Here is a 25,193-nt window from a genome sequence, read left to right as displayed (position 1 = left end):
AAAGAGATAAATAATGGGGGGAGGGGTAGAGGACTGAGGAGTATGTAAAAGCAAAAAAGACCTCACAGGTGCATATCTGCAAGGCTTTTGGGTCATACTAGAAACTGAGGTGACATTGGGAGCCACGGCAAAATTAAAGCTTCCTGCCTTCCTGATAATTATGGTTAGCATCCTGGCCCTACAACTTCAGCAGGACCTAAACCACTCAGGCGGTGCCTGTCATTTCATTAATAAATTTCAATGAGTAAATGAGTTCAGTATATTTTCGTGAAGGAATCTGTAATTATGACCCTATTGCTTTGATTTTTGGAATGGGGAAAAAAATCAGAAAATTATTCACTTTTAATATGTTACGTGATATGTATGGAGGATTTGTGGTGCACAGTCCTTTGTTCCAAAGCCAACAAACCAGGTAGTATGACAATCATCACCTTGTCATGATTCATGGAACAGAGCACTGGGGGAATCCAACATGCAGCTGAATACGACAGCTGAGCGTTGGCACAGGCAAGGGAAGGCATAAAGGACTCATAAGAGATTACTCTCTGGATTAACCAGTCTTTTCTGAAATGCCCACCTGTGCAAGATGGGCACAACCTAATCGAAATGGAATAATGACTGTAGCGTGGGAAACTAAAATGCCAAGCTTACTTCTTGGGGTTCTCAGGCTGGAGACGGGGTGAAGATTTGAAACAATGAGTGTTGACTAGACAAAAATGCTATGGGTGCTTTTTGACAGAGTTGCCTGACCATGTCTCTGTACGGTTGTAAACCAAGGTTGGCTTCCTCCAAAAAAGCTGTTTCTCCATTTAATGGATACCTTAGGAACTTCTGGGTAAGTAATATTGATACTGTATTGATCTGTTACAGGCACATTCTATGTCAGTCTTGCATAATATTTTATCTAGATTTTAGATAACTTATCAAATATGTTCCCCATGCAATAATCTTTAAATAGCAGGCATGGAAATTCTAAAAGTAAACCTATCCCAATGTAATTACTTATATGAGGAGAAATGTGCCTTTTTCTGAACGATTTTTTTTCTCACCTGGGTAAAAAGTCATCTGGAGATTAAACACTGTGACCTCATGGCAGTCAGCACTTGAAATTTTAGACTAGAAGTTACATCCAAATAAAATACATTTATAACCAGATATTGCCTCAGAAAGGTCAGAGCTCGATCTGAAATTATTTGACCACCTTCTAACTTAACAGTAAACATGTTAAAATATACATATACAGTATGGAAAATATATGTTGGCATATAGTCTTTGTATAGTGCTTAGAAATTAATGATATATGCATACAGATAAGATGACATATAATAATAACATGTCTATGACTGTTTAAAAAAGAAGTAAGTCTGTAAAAACATTTAATGGTACAAAATCTAATCAAATGATAAAGAACTGTAAGTGTACTTCACGTTACTATAGAAAGTAACTGTCCCAGTGCATCTTTCACTGTGAGGTGCCAGTCTTGCAAAATGAATAATCTGAGTTTACCCATTTGGCCTGGTGAGGTGCAGACTCACGTAGCTATCTTTCAAGACTCAAAGCATAAGACTAAATCTGTTTCCACATCACTAGAAATGCTGTATTCTGCGTATGAGAAACCATAAGATAATAGGCCTGGAAAAAAACAGTAGAGTGAACTTGAATAAAACAAGGGTTGAAGTATATCCATTCAAACAGTAGGACTCAGGGCGTGATTTGTGGTAAAAACAATCTCAAGATATCCTCACTCAGCCCTTTGAGAAATCTGGTTTTGGTACAAAGGAAAAAAATAATTCTCTTACATTATTATTCAGACTTCTGCTTCATCTAGAATAACCAATAACACCGATTCTCTTCTCTTTTAGAGCAGACACCAAAAGATATCTGAGATGTATTTGAGAGTTAACCATGCAAAACTAAGAATAAATTTTGCACCAGCACGTTTCACTACTGCAGGACCCTCAAATATCATTTGAAAGCTTCGGTTGTCTAGGCAGATCAAAACCTTCAGTCTGCTTCTTCACTTAAAATGTTTGCAGAACAATTGAAGCTTTTTCTTTGTTCCATCTTTGCACGCACCACAATATGCATCATCTATATAAACCAGAAAGAAAACAAAAATTTTTCACTGTATTATTACTATTTGAAGTATATTGTATTTTCTATTTATGTTTTTCCTTTGCAACTCTAAGAATTCCCAGAGTTAATATAAATACACATAAACTGAAGTTGTTTCTATGGTTGTTTAGATTTAACATGAAATACATAAACAGGACTTGAATCAAGGGATTAGAACTCACATGTTTCTCCTAAGTTAACACTCCAACAGCTTGCCTAGTCATCATGTTTTCTTATGGTTTTCTCTTCTCAAAGCTTCAGTGGAAAGAATTGAAAGTGACCTTCTAACGCTTAAGTCATTCTGTAGGGTGTCTCCTTAAAAAAAAAAAAGAAATGTAGTATTAGTCACCCGTAGGCAATGGAGGAAAAGGAATCTATTGCTTGCATTTCACAGGAAAAGCAATTACATACAAGTGAGACACCATTTCACCATTTTAAGTTGCGTCTTGGAAGACTGTAGCAGGTGCACTGTACTTAGTGAGGATCACAGTTTTTTCGAGCACATACAAGACTTTGAGGATTAGCTGTTGAGGAACTTTTAGGCACTTGGGAGAAGGAATGTCTGGTTTGTGACACCCACTTTCATTTTGGTGGAAGTCAGCGGCTATCCTCACCAAAATATGAAGGAATTCTAGGCATTAGGCGGTATGATCAAGAACCTCAAGAACTTTGATGGCAAAATATGAGGAATCCTCAACTGCAAGTGAAGATCCCTTCCTCACATAAGAACTTATTTTGGATCTGGTCCTAGGTTCACAAAAGGACATACCTTCTACATAATACTAGATTTCTGTTCCTAACAATGGAATGCTCATTAGATGAGTAGAAAGACAAAGTAGTCACTGGGTGAAAGTGGTGAAGGTGCACTTCAAATACTGCTTTTCTCTGGGACCACAAATCTGGCTGGGCCAGACCACTGGGCTGGCCTGGAGGTAACGTTCTCCCTTTGAGTTCTCAGGGCTAAACCTTTTCCTAGAGTTAGGTGCTGAAGTCCTGCATTTTAAAACTGAGGAAAGGGGGCAGATTTTTCTTTCAAAATGACCACTGAAAGTTTAAATCAAGGTGCTGTCCGTATGTGTAGTCTTTCAGAATTCAGAGCACTCGCTAGTATAGGAGACATACGTTCAGTTTTGTGTTTGACTGAAATAATTAACCAGAACATATTGAAGGTATTTTTGGGGGGAGGTCTGGGCATTTTTGTATCACTACACAAGTGATTTTTGGGGTACAATTTCATTTTCTTTAAAGCTTTTCCATTATAGGTATAATAGTTCTTGAATTGCAGAGCAAAACAAAAAAAGAGAATAAATATAGGCATCGTTCTGTTACCTAAAGGGGAGGCCACTCATCTGTGAGAAATCTAGATTGTTTTTGCCATTTGGCACTTTCAAGGCTTATTTTTTTGGCATGTACTCCTAAGCACAGGCTTTTGTTGAGCTTTGCTACCAAAATCTTTGGCACACTTCAGCTGCCCATAGGCTGCTCTGAAAAACTGAATTTCATAAAGTAGTAGTTATAGTCCTCTTCTCTGAACTTACATTCCGTTATAGAAATACCTTTAGGTTATAATGACAGTCCTATATGTCTGTTGGTGTGTAAATCCTTGGATTTCAGTGAAAGTATACCACAGAAAATTTTTAACCTTTGGAATTTGAGGTGTGATTGAAAAAGTATCTTGATTGGAAAACACAACAACAAAAATAAGCAAAATCAACAACAAACCCCACCTTTCTGGCTATCAGGTTATGCTTAATATTTTTCCAAAAGACCACTTCTGAATGATGTTTAGCTTTTCCAAACCGCGCTTGCTTCTGTTTTCTGAAAGATAGCTATAGGTCTATGCATATTTTTTCTCTGCCCTTTTAGTGCTATTTCTAGCTAATTATATCAATACAAGAAGCCTAAAGCAAATATGATTTTAGCAGTTTATAATATGGAAAGTATCTTGCCCTTAGTGTATACTAACAAGATCTGTACATGCAATTATTATTAGCAAGTACTCCATCTACTGGTTCAAATTATGCCAGGCAAGTAATCAGAAAAATAGTTCATGTTCTAATAAGAGCTTTACTGCCTAAGGGTACAATCATTCTGGTTCCCAGTACTTTAAGTATTTATACATCTTCTGTGGAACCAATCAGGTATACATATGCGTTTAAGCTGCTATTCAAATTCATTAGCAGAATCCACCTAATTTACTTTCACAGATGACTACCCTAACTAATATTTCCCAACCTTAGCTGTGAATGTCAATTGAATATGTGCCAATAAAAAGCAAAAGGTACAAAAACCACGAGATGTTTTTCTTTTGGTATTTCCTACATATATGATCTCTATAAATGAGTTTTTAGAGAAGGATTTAAAAAAACCTCATGAATAAAAATGCAGCCTGGCGTAGTAAAAGTGAGCACTGAAAAATATGTAAATGCTGATTAAGCTCCTAATTCTTCATCTTCGTAACCTTGATAAAGGCAATAGAGGAGAAAATACCATGATACAGTGGTGAGCTTTTTAGCAGAATTAAGATAAAATAAACCATTTATAGTTAAGAACTTTTAGTAATATAGGCTTCCTTTTTTTAAGATACACACACGCGCATATACGTGTATCAGCAAGCCATCTCTATTTTTCAGTACAACTTGTTATGCAATTATTTGTGTATAATTTACATAATGGCTGGATGTTATTTCTTTCACACACACGTTTCCCACTAAAATCTATGGGACATTTGCGTACTCAGGGAATGCACAATTGCTTTGATTCATGCATAGTTTAATACAACAAATGATGCGGACTCATAGATGAAAATCAGATCAGGCATGGATGGAGACGCAAGAGCTGCACCAAAATAGCATTGCTTTCAGAAACTCTGTTGCAAGAATGTATGTTATTTTTCCAGGCATAAATATACTGCAGAGCATGTATGTTTCTTAAGTGGTCATCTGAATTTTGTTATCAAATATCCATCAAGTACACTATCAATAATGAGATGTCTTAAGTGTGTCTTCGAAGATGTCTTCGTTTTCATTGATATGATGAGGTCTTCTGCTTTCAGCGACTTTATGTAGTGTTAACTGAAACAAACACTGATACAATATGGTACCATGTGATAGGAAAGTCAAGCGCTAAGGGCTGAAGACCGTCTTTCCTGCCCATTCCAGCTGCTGCTTTTCAATACTGCTTAGAAGCCTGACATAATAGTACACACGTCAATATCAACAATTGCAGTTGTGGATGGAGTCACTCTTTACAGGAAAGAATTTTAATACAGGAGAAAAAAAAAAAAGAAAAAAAGAAGTAGCCCACTAAAATAAACAGAAAACAAAGAATGTGGAAACACAGCACAAATCTACCCAACAAAATTTACCTGACCCTTTAAAGCTCACCAAAACATGACAGAAGGTCCCCTTGATAGTCTGTATCATATATATGTTCTGAGACTGTGCTGCCCATATGTTCAATAAAACTGTTGAATCTCAAAGTTATAATAATTTGCAACGAGGTGCCAGAACCAATTATTAAATATCATATGATCCAGCAGAGATGAAATAAAAATATACAGGGTCGATTTTACTGGCTCTGACTGTTATGAAGATTATAAAATACTTAGAATTGCAGTTTAACTTAAGGGGAGTCTTAAACACTTCCTTATGCTTAAATTTTGCTCACAGCAGAATATCAGAAGCCAAATGCAGATGGTACATTTTTCTAGGTACAAAGAGAAGATTGCCCTTATCGTTATTGATTTGAATATCAATTCAGTAAAAAAAAAGATATGCTATTATGATATCTTTTAATAGCGTAAACCTTTGTTCAAAAGAGCAAGTGACAGCCAAAAGTACAATTCAAGTGAGAAAAAAGGTACAGTGTGATTAGATCAGTGAATGATACCATCTCAGCCAAATAGCTGCCTATAGTGTGGAAAAAGAAGACACTTAGGACTAAGTGTAAACAGTCATTATTTATTTACCATGACATCTCTTAAACATGAATGAGTGAATGTTTTAAATACTAGTCCCCATCTTTTAGCCAAGGTCAACTGTTTCACACTGGTCTGTGCTTTTCCTCAAGCTGTAAAACCTAGAGGTTGACCTGAGACGTTTATATGATTTTTTAATTGTTATTAAATACCGGGGAGGAGTTTCGCTGAAATGATTCTTTATGAAGTTCCCCATAAAACTACACAAATGTGCTTTCAAATTAACTACAGAGGATCTTCCTACTATATGTGTGTAAGAATTAAATATTGTATTATACAGAAGGACAAAAAGAAGTGTTTTATTTCTACCAGTGAATGCAACCTTGATCTTAGTGTATTATGGCTGCAAGCATCCAAACGTTGTTGCTGCAGGAAAAAAAAGTATTTCTGCCCTCAGTTATTGGAGCATTGCAAGAATAGGACCATGTTTGTCTATGTATGTTTACAGCACCTGTCAGCCGATACACGAGAAACAAGAAGAGTAATGTAAACTGATCCCCGCCTTTTGCTGAATATTTAATGCAGTCTGCTGGAAAGAAAAGCACAAACATTCTACTTTTCCAAAGCCTGCCTTCCTTGCCCTCTTCTAATTTTCTCTGGGGAGGGATGGGTTTCGAACTTGGTCACTGCTAGTGCCCATTTGCTTCTGGATCTTTACTTTTCAGTCTTGGCTTTCTTCCTGTCTCCTGAAACTAAATTTACTTCATTTTAGCCACCTCACAGCAGACTTGTGTGTATATATTTTCAAGGAAATTTGATTGTCTGTATAGATTTTTAAATCAGCTTTCAGATCAAGTTCAGAAATTTGTAAACTGTTGTGTTGTTGCATCAGGCAATAGTGGAACACAGACCTCAGATGCACATCACCCAATACTATAAAGTGATCTTTAAATGAGACAACTAGGGCATAAGTAGATTAAAGTGGCCAATAATGGGAAAACAAGTACCCATTCCAAGAGCAATTGTAAGAAATTTAAGCCTCAGGAAGTTGCATTATACATTTTATTAAATTGAGGGTATATTCACACTTATTGTGGCTTGAAACTTGAACCAGTATTTTCTGTCTTTGGTTACCTTACTTTAGGATTCCTTAATGGGCTGAAGATGTAATGCATAATATCATATGCCTGCTTTAAGTTTGCAAGTTAGTTTCTCAAAAGTTGTAATTTAATTTAAATTGACAACTCTACAATAAACCACTGTTCTCTCATAGCAAACAGTATCTGACCTAAAATGCATGTAACAAGACCCTAAGATTCTAACAAAATCCCACTTCTTTGTCATTTTAACCTTGTTTGCAACAGAAAACATCTAATTTTGAGTACCACTACCAGTTAACAGTATGTAAAACATTAGCTTTCAAAAAGATTTAAATCATATTTATATTCAGAGACTGCTGTTTTTTCCAATAATCAAGAGAGAATGAAAAAGAGATTGAGCATCCCATTGATGTACAAAGAATGAATTTATACCTACTCCGAAGGAGGCCTTTTTAAAAGGATATCTTAAATGTTACCTGTTTACACAGGAACATAGAGAATCTGGAAAATCACTTTCAAAATTACATGTAGTGCACTACGTAAATTCTGAAACATCATAATTTCTAAAGATTTGGTTAATTAAAGGAAATGAGAGAGGCGTGGTCTTTGCATCTCTTGAATATTCCAAGAGTCATAGGTTGCTTTGCCCATCCCAAGACCAAACTCTACATGTGCCAGACACATTTTCTCGTGTAAGATTGATTCAAAAGCTGTACTGAGTCCAGTCATCTGCATGCGGAGAAGTCACTGCAGTTAGTTCCAGGCGAAAAATATAAAACCAATATTATTTTAAAAGCTCCATGGTTCCACCTTCCTGAAGCTTGGAATATTCTCCTGGAAGCCTCATCATTACTTTTTATGCAAAGATGCTTCTGCCAGTTTTGGGAGAAAGAGAGGCAAAACTGATTTGATCCCACTCTTTTCCCTCCGTTATTTTAGTGTATTCTTATGGAAAGTAACCTTTTATGTCCTTTATGCAGACTTGTCCTGAGGTAATGTCTATATTGCTGAAAAATACTGTAATTGTAAAGTAATAATAATAAAAAAAGATATTTCTGACATAGTGCCACCAATTTGTAGGTCCTAGAGATGAATGTAGTCTCTGACAAATTTCAGACTGCCACTTATAGGAAGGATTGGCTGCTTTGAATGTCAGAAATACCCTTGCTCACAAGGTTAACATGAGCTTGTTTTTGCAAACAGTATGTTTGTGGTTTAATTTGGTTATGCAATTTGGTAAGAATTTGAAGAGCTATTGGATTAAGAGTTGTAAAGGAAGAACACATAATTAAAACCATGAAAAGTGTAGCCTAACTCATTATGTTCCAGTTTTGTCTTGGGCTGGATCACAAAATAATTTGTTTTCTCCTGTCAGTTTTGTATTTTTCGGAAGTTAATCCCATATCAATGAAAAGGGTTACAAATTCAAAATGTGTCAAGGAGGGTTCCATATTATTAGTTTTATGGACATTCCTGTTATGTATGGTATTTCAGACACATGCACATACAAATGTATAATGTAGTTTCTAAACACTTTGGAGCTATTCTAAATGTCCACAAAAATACAAAAATTATCTCTGTCCTGTTGTTTCTGTTAATAGCAAACAACACATAGTGCCATATACAGCATAGGTTAAGAAAAAGCTAAAGGTGAAAAAAGTTTGCAAATCTTTTACAGATATTGATAGGGAAGACTTTCTAATATTTACTCTATGTACATATTAATGTACCTGATTTTTTTTTCTGCTAAGGATATTTTTATTCATCTTCCTAGTGAATATGCATAACTTACGCTTCACTACCCTGTTAAAACACGGTGCAATTCCCAATATGGGAGTGACTTTTAGTTGTAATAAGATAGAAAACCTTATTCACAGATGTCAGTGGCAGGAATGAGTGAGTCACTGTATTGTGGGAAGGAAAACTAGAGAGTGATGCACTGCTACTTAAGTTTAGGTTATTTACATTTGGCGGCTGATTTGGATGCTACCTCCCCATATAGTCAAGAAAGTCTCAAAAGACAGTTCAGAGTACCTGAGCAACCTCTGCCTTTTAGCTCTGTAGGAGCTCTTTGATGGACAACATAATGTGACACCCTCCAACTAAAAGACCCTGAGAGAGGCTTAGATGCTATACTGTTTCATAAAATATGCACTCGATGCTTGGTTTGGGTAGAGGCAGAGAATCAAAAAACTTGAATTAGGACTGTAAGGGAAATTGCTGCAACATTTTGAAATTGTACCTTCATGAAACAAAAAAAAAGGACAGCATAAACCCCTCATACTGTTGTTTTTCTAATTTAAGAGAATGTTTTCAGTGTCTGAAGTGCCCCAAAGTTTATATAATTTGCCCTTCATCCTACCTTAGATTTCAGTGAGGATTAGAACACCATTACGTGTCTCCAGTGAAAGAGATTGACACTAAGAAATAATTAGAATTGGACTGATTCCATACCCAGTGGAGTCAATGGAAGGACTGACTGATTCCCATAGGTATTGGTTCATCCCTATACTGTGTTTTCACTCCCTTCCTATGACTAATTCTTCTCTCCCCCTGTATTTTTTTGCTGTTAGTAATCAACAATAGTCAAATAAGGATAGAGAACAAGTTTGGAACAAGTAAATGAGAATATAATAGGCTAGAACTAAATAAATATTAATAGCACTGGTTTCTTAAGATTAAAAGTTAACTTGTGAGAAGTGTAAGGAAGGCAAATAGTGGGTAAAGTGTCTTTAAGGAATGTATTATGATTAAGATTTCTAGGCAACAGAAGAGAAATCCTATACGCTGCAGATGATGATTGCATTTCCTGCTCCTTGTTAGAGCCATTCATGTCAGTCAAACTCAGCCTAAACTTTGTACATGATTATTTTGCTTGAAGTTGGATCTATGGAGTTGGGCTCTGAGCTATGAAGTTGGACCTCAACTGTTTTGCTCGAAGTTGGATCTATTAACTATGAAAAAGCACATAATTTTCTCCTGTCTGCTTGAAATCCTCCTTTCTGGAGTTCCTTCCTTCCTCTAAATGCTAAGGCTGAGTCAAAATTTTATGGGGAAATGTCTGTCATCCCTCTGCCCAACTGACTGAGCTGCTTCAGTTTCCTTGTTCCAGGCATTTAATTCTAACTGTGAATGGGGAGAAAACAGCAGTTTTGGGATCTTTCTCTGCCTGTAAGGGAAGGTATTCTTACAAAATCACAAAACTCCTTTTTTGGGTCGTCAGCTTCCTTATTGATGTTCCATTGAAGTTATGGTTTAGTCAAGAATTAGGAGAAAAAAAGCTGCGCTGTCCTAAGCTTTTTTATAGTTAATGGAAGAATCTAAACTTAATCCTTGGTCTGAGTCACCTGATGAGGAATCTACAGAAATAAACCTCCCAAGAATGTTAGCTTTTGTAAATAGCCTTATAATTTCTTTATACACTTAAGTTTGGGGTTATCTGCTTTAGTAGGTTAAAAGAAAAAGTAGGTAGTTCAAAAAAGAGGTACTGAACTCTGAATGGTGAATCTGAATGACAATCTATGCCACCATCAGAATCACTACTGACAGCTTCCCAAAACATTGGTTTTCTGTGGAACTGTAACCATATCATAAAAAGCTTTTAAATTTGTATCCTGGTTTGAGGTTTTTGGTTTAGAACCAGAGATTTGTCTTCTGCTAAATTCTCTCCTTCACAGCTTCCATTCCATTTTATGTGTATCGACCACAGAGAAATTTTTGAAGATATGAAATGAAAAATTCCACATCATGCTTTGAGTACATTTCTCTCTAGCAATCTGTTTCTTAACATAATGTAAGAACACGCAAATGGAGTCAAAGCCAGTCTGGTGTCCAGAATGAAATAGAAACCAAGACAGCATTCTGCAATACCAGCTAGGGTCTCACAGGTGTGAAAGTGATCTGTTGAAATTGCCCGATGAATACTTGAAAAATGAATAGGGACAGTGAACCTGAAAGCGCTCACAAGAGACGTTGAATCCTTCTTGACCTTAGGCTACATCTTGTCAGTCCCCTCTCTACAGACAACTAAAAGTGCAATTAACTCCTAGACCTTTGAAACCTCACAGGTTTCAGAATAATAATGCTTAGTTGTACTCTTCTGGGAAGAAAAGTTATAGTCACAGACTATGGAAAAAATTATATGCAGGTGGGCTGCCATAATTCAAGAATTTGACTTCATTTAGCACAGGAAGCTGAGGGTGTGAAAACATTAATGCTGACACACTATCCAGATGGCTAGTTTACCATGTGCAAGAAGACAGTACGGCAGTGATTATGCCGGAGCCAAAAATTACACGTGGAGATGGAACAAACTTCAAAAAGTCAGTCTTTTAAATGTGCCATTATACAAATTAATCTAAACTGATATGTTCATCTATTGCCCTACTAAAATATTACTGATAGAATACTACAGACAAGCTGTTCTGAAAACCAAGATACTATTTTATTGCTATTTTTACGGTGCCTGAGATGCTCCATCACAACCTTTTTTTGTACATTCATTCTTCAGAGTGTTGCATGAGAGTTGGTCTATGAACTTGAAATACATGGATGCGTGTAACAATGAACATTTTAATAGGTTTTCAAAAGCACAGGAGTTGTGTTAATTTGAGAGTGAGAGAAGGAATCTTAAAGGAACTTACAGACTCCTATAATCACCTATACAAACCTGATAGGAACTAACTGGAAGTTCCAGTACCGAGCAAAATTACCTTCTCCTTGGTCAGGAATTATTTTCTTACTAAAATAAGTGGTTTAGTTCAGTTAGATGTTTCAAAAACTTAGATTTTTTTTTAGTTAATTTTGGCTATACTAAATAGTCATTGAAGTGAAGCATTAACTTTGAAAATATTTGCCAGAATTGTTCTTAGAAAATTTTGAAACTGGAGAAATTCTGAATTTCTAGAAATTACTTCCTAGGAGTAATGGTAGGAATGTGAATTGTTTTATTTTTGCTTATGCAAATCACCTTTTTAAACAAGGCTTTTTTTCTTTGATAGGGTACTGCGTTCCTGCAGCAGAAGTGCTAAAGAATAAATCCCCACAACTGACATAGCTGAAAGAAGTAGGCAGAGTGATCTACTATCTTGGAAGTCCGAACATTTGTCTTTGCGGTATGATCTTGAAAAATTAGGTTTTTCTCTTTTCTTCTCTGACTGTTTTGTTATTCATTCAAACTGGTATATAAGTGCTTTGACTCAAAGATTTTGTTTTGCTCTGTGCTTTTGTAGCATCAACCTGATGGGGCTCCAATGCCTTTTGAGGCTATAGAAATAATCGTAGTAGACAACAAAATATTTGTCCTCCTTAAATATATGTTTGAAAGACAGAGAAAACTCTCTTATCAATGTGAATGAAATAGATATGCCAGCAGGGTATAGCATAGCTTTGTCTCCTGCAGCCCAAACCTTCTGAATTTGGAGTTAAAATTCAGTTATGCATGAAGAACAACTGCATCAGACGGTAGCTTATTTGAAAGATGCTGGGAGCAGATTTTGTGGAAGAGGTTTCACTTTACGGGAAGGAGACTGAAATACATACCACTGAACATGCGCTGGGTAGTTCATTTTCAACATAAAACTCCAAGTTTATTAGAAAGATCTATGGTGGTCCTGCAGATTTTAAGAATTTTACAAAATGTTTGTCCACCCAAAGCGAGATGATTCACTTAAATAATGTCAAACTAGAAACTCATGCAGCAACCATAGCACTGAAAAGCCTGTGGACAGGTCACTTTCTTTAGCGTGCTTCATTGCAGGTAGGTATGTGCAGTCTTCCTTTTATCCTTTGAATGGTGCAATTGTGTGTATACAATGGATGATGCTATTTGGTATTCTGTTTTCCTTTCAGACTGTACTATTCCATTGCTGTTTTAAAGGAAAAAAACCAAACCCCAAAACATGTTTTCTCAAAGTTTTTCTACTAACATTTTATTTATTTGTTTTTGATTGTTTTATAGCAGAGATAGGAGTAATATCACCCAGTTTTGAGACTGAAATGAGGCAAAGAGAATTAGGATTAAAATTAATTGCTGGTGTTCTGTTGGAACTGCCTATCATGATGTCCAACATTGTTTCCTTGTTTCCATGTATTTCTTCATTGGTTTCTACACCTGGATTATTGCTTACTTAATTGTTAGAATATAACCTTCTAGGGGTGGAGACCACTATTTTTTCTGTGTTAGTGCAGAACTAAGTGCAATGTGGTTCTGGTAATGACATTTAGAACAGCTTTTAGTAAAGGAATTGAAATTACAAGAAATTGATGTCGTTTCAATCTCCTTGTTCTTGGAAATGGCTAAAACTGTTTTAGTTTAATTGTTTCAGAATTATCAGTCTAAATTAGACATTCAGCATGAAAAATTACAGCCTAAAACAGTTAGTCTGGCAAAGTTACAATTAACTGAAAGCAACCACATAAGGAAAAATGTCAAGCAACTCTGAAAATAGGTCTCATACGCCTCAACAATAACGGGACAACGCAAACGTTTAGGCCAACTGGTTAGTAGTAAACAACTTCTAGACACATATTCTAAAGGAAACATTAACATTGGGGTGGGGGGGGAAAAGCTGCTGTGTCTACTTGAGATCAATTTCACAATTATAGTATGGACATCTGCATGTACTTAATTAATGGCTTTTTGAGTTTCCTCAATATTTTTTCAAGGTGGTTCTATTAGTGAAATGAATGTTATTCATTGTTTTCTACACAAATGCCAGTAGATATGGGCACACAACCTTTTGTCATTAAATTTGAGTAGAACCACTGTTGGAAAAATTCTTCTAATCTGTGAAAGTCATATCAAACGGACCTAACCCGATTGAGACCCATAAAAGTGTCTGGATTACCTTAATAGTAACCAAAGAAGGCAGTCTGCTGACCGCAAACAGGAGAGGGAGCTCCAGAGATGCAAGAGTTATTCATGATGTTTTATTTGGTAATACAGGCAATTCAGAGATGTTTAATTTACATGACGAAAATGCCACTAGAGGCTTTGAGTTAAATATCAGACACATGACAGACGTCTTGGAGAGTTAGCTGATTTTGTTTTGTTTTCATGTGCTTTGTGAAATCTTCCCGTAAACCACTCTTGCCATTCAGAGTTTGAGTGTTACCAGAGTCTAAAAAGCTACTCATTGCACTGCTGCATAGTTGCTGCTTGTATTGAATAACTGCGGTTATCATTAGAGGCATAGTATTAATCGACAAGCGTACCACACTGAAGTCCGTGAGGTTTTTCTGTAACAGAGAAATGAAACATTATTCTAAATACCATACATGATAAATTGTTTGATATTGACTTTTGTGGCCAGGCAGCATTTTTTGCAGATCCTTAAACCTAATTGGTTTTTATAGTAATCATGGTTGCTTCTCTCTGTTGTTTATTTCATATTCAGAGCTAAAGTGTATTTGCTAGTTCATGAAGCTGACATATAGAACTGGAAGAAAATTAGATGAGTTAGTTACTACTTACTTGCCACAGGAGTAGATCATAGAGGAGTTGTATAATGGAGAATGTTGAACTCCTCTCATTCTCTCATTTGACTTGTCAAGACATCCACCTTTCCTTTGGAGAAAGCTCTCGTTCTAAGCTAACATGATTCCTTCTTTGTTTTTTTTACTCTAACTTTTGGACATATTGTATTTTACAAATCATAATTTTGGTTAGTCATCAGTTTTGCAGGAATAAGTAGGAACAAGTTGCCTTTGGGGACCTCCTGCGTAATGCAAGAAATTACAATGAAGGAACATGTGCAAGCAAAAATAATTAAAAAAAATGTTCTGTGCCTTTTGTCAATGTAATATATTTGATATATTTGAATTTTCAGTGAAATTCACACTGGACTGCAGTCACCAAACTCTTCTGGACACTATTCTAACCTCACAGATCTCATATCAAATGCAGAGTAAAAGCAAAGAGTGACAAAGTAGGAATTTTAGTAAAAAAATCAATGGAGAGCGTCTTGAGGAGAGAAGAGCTGTGGGATCAGAAAAGACTGGTATTAAGTAGCTTTTTGGAATGGTGTTCTAACTGGACCAACATTTACCTGTCCAGCTCTCAAAGTCTAGGACTTATGAAGTATGGATTACTTCATTCTTCTAAAAACAGGACTAGGTAGATCCTATCTCTCCGTATCGGCTTTACACATAAAACTTACTGAGAAACATGTTGAGAATTGATTTAGATGTAATGTTGCAGAACATTTTAGCTTCATGGTTATTTTTCTGTTTCACAAGTCATGAAGTTAAGCTTAAGGTCAGCAGATATCTGACTGTAACACAATTCTTTGTGTAAAATCATGAAGTGTTATTTACAAATAGGCTATGTTAAATCTATGGAGTAAATGGAGATGGTGTGTCTGTATCAAAGAACACTGTATATAATGAAGATCTGTCATTATTATTCACTTCCTTTTCTAAGTAGTCAATTTTGCATGACTATTCAGGAAACTAAACTGAATTAGCCCTTTTGACCTCGTGAGTCTTACACAGTTAAATATTTATGAAACATCAGAACATGATAGTGGCTATTATGGCTCCTCAATTTTAGCAATTAATTTTATTGACAGAACAATAAGGACTGCTTCTTTATCGGTGTGGCAACGTCATAATTCACTTTCTATTTGTTTAAAAAAATCCAAACCAAACCACTGCATCTTGCTTATGTGAAATGGGCAACCTCTGTCCTGATACAGCTCTACTAAAAAGCCATGTGAGGCCATGTATGTATTTCACTATATGTGAGACTGTCATGTTGTCGTAGTACATGTTATGCTTTCTTTCTCAACACATTAAAGATAATCAATATATTTTTTAAAAGCACACAATCATTCTCTAAATCAATCAAAAACTTTTTCATGCCATTTAATTTGCTTAATTTAACTCTCTCTAACCATTCTACTGTTATGTTTTGATTTTACTCAGCACGTTGAATGCTGTGTTTTGTTTTCAACAGATGTGACTTTGAGTGCACTGGAGAACAATTTATGCATTAGACTCAGAATTTTAAATGAACGTGCCCTCTAATGATTTCCTCAGTCTAAGCAGACACTTAAAAAGTGACACTGAAACCATGAAAAATTACTTAAAGGATCAGTTACATCTAAAATGATGAAATCAATAACAATATTTTCTCTGGGATTCTTTCTCTTCGATAAGCAAAATCTTTACTTAAGTTAAAAGCCACATTAAAATTTAATCACAATCTGTGTGCTTTAGCAATTGATAATTTCTGGACATCTGTCTTCTGTTTTGTTAAAGTCTTGTATTCATTCCTTCTGGTTTTGTCTTGTCTTTTCATAGCAAGATTAGGTAGATCTGAAATTGTAAAAAAATTGAAAAAGGTTTATAATTTAGGCTAGAAAATGTCATGGCCTGTACGCCTTTGTCTTCTCTCTCTTTTACACACATAGTTCTTAACCACAGTATAAAAAAAGGCAAATTATAACCTCAAAATAATCACGTTACAAGATAACAAAAATATTAGCTCCGGTACGACCAGCACCCAAGAAGATTTTTTCCCCAATATATATATATTGATTCTATTTATTCTAAATGAAAGCAAGGTTTATTATAGTCAGTTTATACAAGCTATTTTGTCTTTCCAAGTGTTTCTGCTACATCTTAGATATTTTTAACGATAACGTGGGCTTAGAATAGTTTTAAAAGCACAGGAACAATGTTAATTGCATTTATACATGTTTCTGAAAACTTTTGCCTTCAGAAGGACAAAAGCTAAGGTATTAAAATGGCATATTTCATAATCTAAGAGCAGATTTTATAGGAACAACTACAGCGATTGCTGCTGTCCCTTGCTTCCTCTCCACCTAATTTCTGAGAGGAGGAGAATAAAGAAAGATTATCTTTCAGAGAACTTCCTCTGATTACAGCTCCATTCTCTGATCACCTAACATGTCTGCAGAGACTTGCAGTGATAATGTAGTATTTATTATAGGAGGACTATTTAGAAAAATCAATATGCTCAATGTAGGCTGTGCATTTAAGTCTTGAAGGCTGAAATAGCTGACATAGTGGTCATACTATAGTGTCTTGTGGTAAAACATTTTTCACTCTATTTCAGTGTGCTTGAGTTAATCAATAAGGTTAACTACATTTGTCAGGATTAGGGTCAATAAAATTTGTACTTGTTCAAAATCAGAAGTAATGTCAGTGCTTGTATTTACTTTTGTCATACTTTGCATCAGCTGCTAATTAATTAAACTTCTGCTGAAATTAATAAATAAGTAATAATTAGATACACACATTAAAAAACATAATTCAAAATGAAGCAGATTGCTGTTTCTTGAAAATATAAGTATCCATATAGTATGTCAATTAAGAAAAAAACTGAAATATTCCAAATATGTCCACAATATGTCCAAATATGTCTGCAATATGTCCAAATGTATGCACAATATTACAAATTTCAGACTATTGCATATTTTAGCATATATAGTGTTTAGAATCTGTACATTAAAGATGATTATTCTGAAATTCTTGGAATTGTCTACACTGATTTTTGAAAAGAAAATGAGTTGATTTTTAAAATTTATTTTATGCATTAAACATCTGGATGCTATATCACGAAATTTTTTAAAGCTATAATTTATAATAACACTTTCTACAGTCTGGAGAAATTAAAATTAGCAAAATTTTTGTTATTCTTCTGCTGTGCTTTTTAGGTACCCTAAAACTGCCTCAAAAATTATTAGTTTTCCATTACCATTTCACTTGTAGCATGTTTTAAAATATATTCTCCTATCCTAATTTTAGGAACCCTGATCATTTTCTCCTTTGATTCATTCTTTTTTTTAATATTTCTATTTTGCATTTTGGAGAAGTATTTTTCTGTCAACCGTCTTTTTTTTTATTAGTAGACATCATACTTCTTCTGCCACTGAATAGGATACAGACTGAAAATGTTTTTTAGAACAGAATAAATCATTATAAATATTGTCTATTTATTAGGCACTAGAAGAATGGGGAATGTTGTTTCTTGAGGGGTGATCTCTCCCACGGTTTTATTTCAAGCATGCATTCTTCGTAGGATCGAAATGTAACACAGTCATGTCTTAACTACTCCCATTCAGGTTTACTGTTTTAAGTTTTTTTCCTAATGCTAACACTTTCTCTTTAAGTAAGTCTTATGTGTTTTATGGTGTTACTTTCCTCTTAATATCTATGAAGTTTGCTAATATTTACAAGATCTTTGCTTTTTTACTCAATAAATCTATATCATATTATCAGTTTACATTTTCAACCACAAACACAAACATATATGCTAAATGATTCATGAATACAAATACTTTCCCTTCTTGTCTTTTTTAAAGAGTTAAAGAGACTAAATCATTTCAAATGAATGCACTAACTGTCTGCTTTTCTGAAAGCAAAAGCCAAATGAGTGGTTAAAAATATTGCAAGTTTGAAAATGCAAATGGTGTTATCCAAATATGCAGCCATATGTCCACAAGACACTCATTTTTTGGAAAATTTGTAAAGCTTTGAAGAAAAAATATATTTAAAGATTCATGGCCCTGCTCCCCCCACCCCCTAAATGTAATAAAAAAAAAACCACATTAAAATGAAATGTCAATAGTACTAGTAGTGCTAACTTTATTATACATTACATATTTTTCTCATAGTAGCACAATTGCTATACCGAATCCAAATGCTTTAATATGCTATAAAATTCTATATAAAGATGAGATACTTCTTCATAAAGCACATTATTTTCTAACAGCTATTTTTTCCTAAACACCTGAGGAGCTAATAAAAGCTCTTCTGGCTTAGAGGTTCACCAAACTTTAACATAAATTAATTTGTGTAATTTATGCTGCAAAGTTTGTCTAACCTTTAAGCAACTTTGCTCTGCTGATCACAGCATCAGTAACAATAGGGGATATGAGGCCAAATCCAAGTGGTTAAACCCCTAACAGGAAAATATCAATTAATCTTTTTCAATGGAGTTGAAGTATGGGTAATCCTCTCATTAAATAGTTTGAACTTTTCTCCTGGTAAACAAAAGAGGGATAATGAGTGATGTGGTCTGACTTGTTTACATGGAGAATCTTCAAGAGGCTTAGGCTCAGCTTCTCAACACAGGGTTCTTCATAGTCACTTGTCACTAATTGCCCTTTTTAAAGACATTTGTGTCAGTTCAAAAATTCCCAAAAGAAAAAGTTTTCTGATTTTGGGAATGATAATGAAAAATGCCAATATTTTTATCTGGTACACAGTAATCTCATTGTTTGGAAAATTCATTTCCCAATTCATTTGTTAATGATATTTTATAAATTGTTGGTAGCCTTAAAAAGTACTGCATTATGTTTCAGTGATGGGTCAAATTTTTAGGCAAATCCAGGTCTTGAAGAAATCCTTCAGGGTCGATCATTTGGATTTGAAATATGAACAGGAAAAAAGATATTTTCTGGTTTAATTCTTTCACATAAAAACACTGTATTTTCATAAGTAAAAATTTAATTTACAATATCTTTTGTGCTTACTTGCTTCTCAAACCCAGGCTCAGAGGTCTGGGTTTTGATTTAGCTTTGCCTAAGAATTCAGATAGAATCAGCCAAGCGCGTTTAGTTCTCTAATGCCCTTTCATTGTTCCTCCCAAGACACATTCTCCATCAGCAAGCTCGGTTATCTCGGAACAAGATGAAGTGTTTTAGTATGCAGATATAAGAACCAATTCACAAACAGTAAGGTTAAGAAATTTCAGTAGGGCTTTGCTGTGATAATTCAGAACATCAGAGCCAGGGACCGATCATACCAGGCACAGAATATAAATGCGACTTTATAATGATTTCCTCTTCAACTGCTTCTGATACACTGAAGTTATGGTACAGGATGCCCGGTATACTAAACCTTTTAAAAAACAAAGTGGTTCTGTTTCCTCTAATATTTCTACTCTTTGCTTTTAAAAAATTATTCAAGCAAAGAAACACACTCTGGCCAGTATTTTTTCATTAGATGGAGAACAAAACTTTTAGTATAGCATACAAAAAATAAGATACGTAATTTTGTCTGTTATGAGGATTGCTATGGTAAAAGGGAAGTTTGATTCCAAGGAAATTTCTCATTTCTTGCCATTTTCATACTCAGAGAATTTGGAGGCGAGCATATTTTGCACGTTTCATTTAACAATACTGTGCTAATGAAAATTAAATCACTTGGGGGGAGCCCATGTTGTGCTTTCACAGAAGAATGCAGTGGGTGAATTCATCAAAAGTCCCATCTCCCTGTACTCTAAACCAAATCCTGAATTTGCCTGCTTAGATCAGGAAATTGTTTGTTTCATTTCCATCTGTTATCTCTACTTGATGAGGGGTTTTGCTGGGGCAATGTTTCTCCAAATACGTCTGAGTGTCTCTGACAAGTCATCAAAATCCTGCACATAAAGCAAACTATGTGTAAGTATAAATAGAGAAAAATAAAAGGACCAAAAAAGGAAATATATACAATACACGCTTTAAAATTATTTATTACCTTCCAGGGGGATGCAGGAAGGGATTTTTGAGGAACGGTCCTGGGAACTAAGCTGCTCTAACAGCTCTGGAGATAGCTCTCCTCAACTCTGTTTTCAAAGGTGTATTGGGGTGCAAGTTACTCTTGCAGCTTATGTTTGACTAATTCTTCCGAACTTCTTCAGCAATGTTTGGTGTACTGTATTAACAGGTCAAGAGATCTAAACTGTTATATGAATCATAATTTTTTAAATTTCTTCTTTAGTAATGAATCAAAGCTCAGCAGTGTTTCCTCCACTGTCCGGAAACACTGAAACATTTGTCTGGAGAATGCAGTTTTCTTGGTGGTGTACTTACTGATAGAGAAGAATAAGCTTACCAGGCATTAAGCTAAAGAAAAAAAAAAAAAGGAAAAAAAAAAGTCACAGCTGTTGTTTACATAGAGACAGGAGCAAAATATGGAGGGCACAATTCTTGCTATAACAGTAAACGTGAATATTCATTATCTGACCAGGCAAATCTTATTGTCTGAAGTGCTGTGTTTTATGAAAAAAGGTCACAATCTTCTGTTTCATGACATTTGGATGATAAACTGTTGTCTAAAATAGGCTTCAGCTTCTCTTGTCTATTCCATCTAACCCGAAAATTTGTCCTGAATTGTCTTCGAATTTTGCAAGACAAAATATACATTTCCTTGTTACTGCAACAGTAGCAGCCCAGATGGAAAAGCTTTTTCTCGTCATCTTCTTCATCCATACACCACAGTCACAATAGGTTGTGGTTATTTGGCCTGTGTTTGAGTACAGTTTAGTTCATTTGAATGATTAACATAAGAGCGTGCGTTTTCAGAGAACAGTCCTTGTATTAAGAACAGGGCTGCTTAAACATGAGAATGCAGAACTGCTGCATTTTGTGAAGACTTTTTACATGTGATGTATATATATATAGGTCTTTAAATGTAAGTAGGAATGTTTGAATTGGTTTTAATAAACACCAAATAAAGATACCTTTGTTATTTAAGTACAAGTCAGACATCTCCCCCAATGCCTTGTCTTTCGTCAGCTGTCACATTACCCCCTTGAGCTGCTAGTATAACTTGAAGACCTCTTACATACTGTCCTCCTAATACAGTTTTGTTCATTTTCTGTTAGCTGGAGTCACTGATACCTGTATTCAACTTAGAGAAAAAAAATTAAAGCAATTGTATGGAATTCAAGAATTACATTAATAGTAATTGGTCTGGTGGTTGTAGGAGTTGCAGTCTCTGAGGTAATTTTTTGTCTAGCTGGCCAGGTGGGCATTTAGCCTGGAAATTATCTACATATAATCCTCTATAGAAATGAAGAACTAAATATTTACATCGCAATGCAGTATCTGATATTTAATAAAAGTCTGAAAATACTTAAGGGCTCAGTCACAGTGAATTTACTACTGCTTGGTAAGTGGCTATGTGCATTCCAGCTATGATTATAGTGCCTGTTGATGTGTGTGTTCAGTGAAAGAAGTTTAAGTTGAATTACCTCACAATTGACATGAATTAAGATTGCACAGATGGTGTTTTCTTATATATATCAATTGAAGTGCATTAACTCGTTAAGCTATAGAAACTTAGTTTCTGAGAAGTCTGAGACCCAAAACTCTGGAAAAGGGAAATACTAGCAAATACTTTTACGACAATTACATAGATGTTGGGTACTTAAGATTTTTTAATCCTTGACTAATGCTGGTAAAGGCTTAGTGGGATTTTAAAATTAGGCATTATCTCTGCCTGCTTGGTATTTGACTTGATAACAGAATAACATCTACCCCACACTTTATAACATCTGACTAGGCATCTAGCTACATAGTTGGACACCTTACATTCTTGGAAACAAGTACTTAACTACAGGGTTGTTTTTTTTGAACAGAGATATAGCTTTTAATTTTCAGTGTCATTTCTGTTCTAAATCACTTCAGACTATTTCAAAGTAAGTCATCTCAGTTGCAGGACATGTTCTCAGTGAAACTGCTTACCATTAATGACTCTTCTAGGGCTTTTACTGTAAACCTTAAAATCAATATTAGAATAATTTCATTTGCCTTCTGACTGAAAAAAAAAACAACCCATGGTTGCCTAAATAAAAGTATATTGCCCACTCCAAGTCCTGCTAACAACTGCAATTTATTTTACTCGACCTACATAAAAACAAACATTGAACTTAATTGTTATGCTCGAAACTATTCTTCTTTACCGTAGTTAAAGGAATGCACATGGTGGGAGTGAATTTGTACATCAAAGCGGTGCTGATGTAAGAGATGCACAGATGCAAAAAGCTGAAGTCCCTCAGCTGCCCACCAGTACCATTTGTTACGCCTTTTACATCAGCTCTGACACTTATGAATCTTGCATTGAACCAAATCTACTCCCCAGTCTGGCAGAAAACTCTTACACTTATTTTGTTGGGTTGTTTTTCTGCCAGGCTGGTGAATTGAATCAGTTCAAACCAGAGCTTGCAAAACTCAAGATCCAGCAAAATGGAGAAGATCAATGTGGAGGTGAAGGCCAATTTCCCTCTTTTCACAGCTCAAATGTGTATTTTTACCCTGAATTATCATAAAGGCATTTATATATTGCAGTAATATTATAGCAGGAAAACCTAAATAGAAAGGACCTTCTCTGGGCATTATCTTCTTTCTTTTTTATTACATTACATTACATGAAAGAGAATGTATTTCAGTCCTAGAGAAAGGCAAGTGATCTTTGTAGTAAGTCAGTTAGGCAATACGGTTCTTGAGACAGGTAATTCCTAGCAGAAGACAGTGCTCGCTTCTCTGAGAGGATAGCTGAATTTTTCTTCTTTCACAGCTACGGCAAATCATTTGCCAGTTTTTCCTTTAGTGCTTCTCTTGTAAAATAAGGTCAACAATAGCAAATATACATCAGTTACAGTAGACTAATGTAAATACAAAATGCATAGGATCCTCAAGTGGAAAGTGCAAGATAATGAGAGAATAATAAATGATATTTGGAGTGACAGAGATTTGTGTTGTAACAGTGGGAAAGGAAGTAGTGAAGGAAGAGATTTTCATGGCACAGTGCTAGTAGGCACTTCTGATCTATGGTCTATTGTTATTTATCTTTAAACTGAGAAAACATATAATCTCATTCAATACCATCAGCATGGGAGGAAGTGGACTTATGCAATTGTAACATTTCTTCTACTCTGAACTGAAGTAAGTGAATTTCAAGCCAATTTTACCAGGAAAAAATTGTTAGAGATGTTTATGGATACTGTAAAACCAGACTATGAAGAGAAGTGAAGTATTTCTGTTAGTTCTGCTGGCTGTTGGAAAGATTCATAGTTCCCACTTTGCGAAGGAAAGAGACCTTGAGCTGCTATTATGGGCAAGAATCCTTTCCAAAGCTTCTTTGTGGCCTTAAGTATAGCATGTATCTGAAGGCAGTGTTCAAAGAATGGATGCTAGTGGTGTGTAACTGAAACCATGCAGGATAGTGGGAGCGGGTTATAAACCCTGTGGGATGATCAAGAGAATGGAATTTCGTTCTGAGTTCTATCTTCCTGGGATTGACACCATGAGAATAAAATTTGAGTGGGCTGGTCCTCCTGCAAACAAAATGCTACGTCATCTGAATCATTTGGATAACGAATAAGTCTGATTACTGCTTTAATTGATAAAACCTACTACTGTGCAACGCACAATCCAAAGTAGGAGAAGCATATGGCACCCCATGGTAAAAGAAAAGTAATCTTTACCATCTTCAGCACTAAGGAAGAACAATAATAAACATTTTGGATAGTATAGTTCAAGGTGTTCCTCATACTCATTTTTGTATGGATACGATACCCACTTGTATAGTGATAATTGGTACAAGAAACAGATATGTAACTTGTAATGATTTAAAGTGAGTTAGGGTTCTGTGTAACCAGATGCTGAGAGCTTATTTAAAAATTACAGTGGGAACTAAGGAAGAGAACACTGAAAAACCTTTCATCTTGTAACAAAAGGAGAGTTTTGTCTTCCTATCAGGTCTCCTAGAATGTTCCAGCTCCAGTCAGCCTGTGCTTCGGACTTACAACAGTAGAAAATGGGATGGTAAGGAGAAACAAATGCATTATAAATATAGTCAGTGAGAGCATTTGATTGTAAAGTATTGTTGGAATGTATGTAGGCAACCTGGTTGACTTCCTGAGTTCCTAGAAGCCTCTTCCTTTGCATCCTCTTCTTCATTTATTAGAAGGCAGAAGCAAACAGCTATATTTGTATTTTTTGACAATCTAGAAATGTAGAGATTCTGGTATGTTTGCAGTGTTTGGCTGTTATATTAGAGATCTTATAATCACACTCACTTAAACATGCACTAATCTAATACATTAATGATCCTTGGGGTTTGCACTTTCACCCACCCCATTATAATCTTGTTTCTTCCTGTGTAGTAAGCCATTGAACTTATTCTTATGAAAATCTAAACACAGTATCTGGAGATATATATGTATTTAAAAATATGGACCTTTCGGAAATACTCAATAAATATTTATCTTAATTATATTTGACTTTAGGGCAATGCAAAATATAGGTGCTGCATTCACA

Source organism: Rissa tridactyla, chromosome 4 (assembly GCF_028500815.1).
Source record: "Rissa tridactyla isolate bRisTri1 chromosome 4, bRisTri1.patW.cur.20221130, whole genome shotgun sequence".
Taxonomy (NCBI): Eukaryota; Metazoa; Chordata; class Aves; order Charadriiformes; family Laridae; genus Rissa; species Rissa tridactyla.
This window is presented reverse-complemented; position numbering follows the sequence as displayed.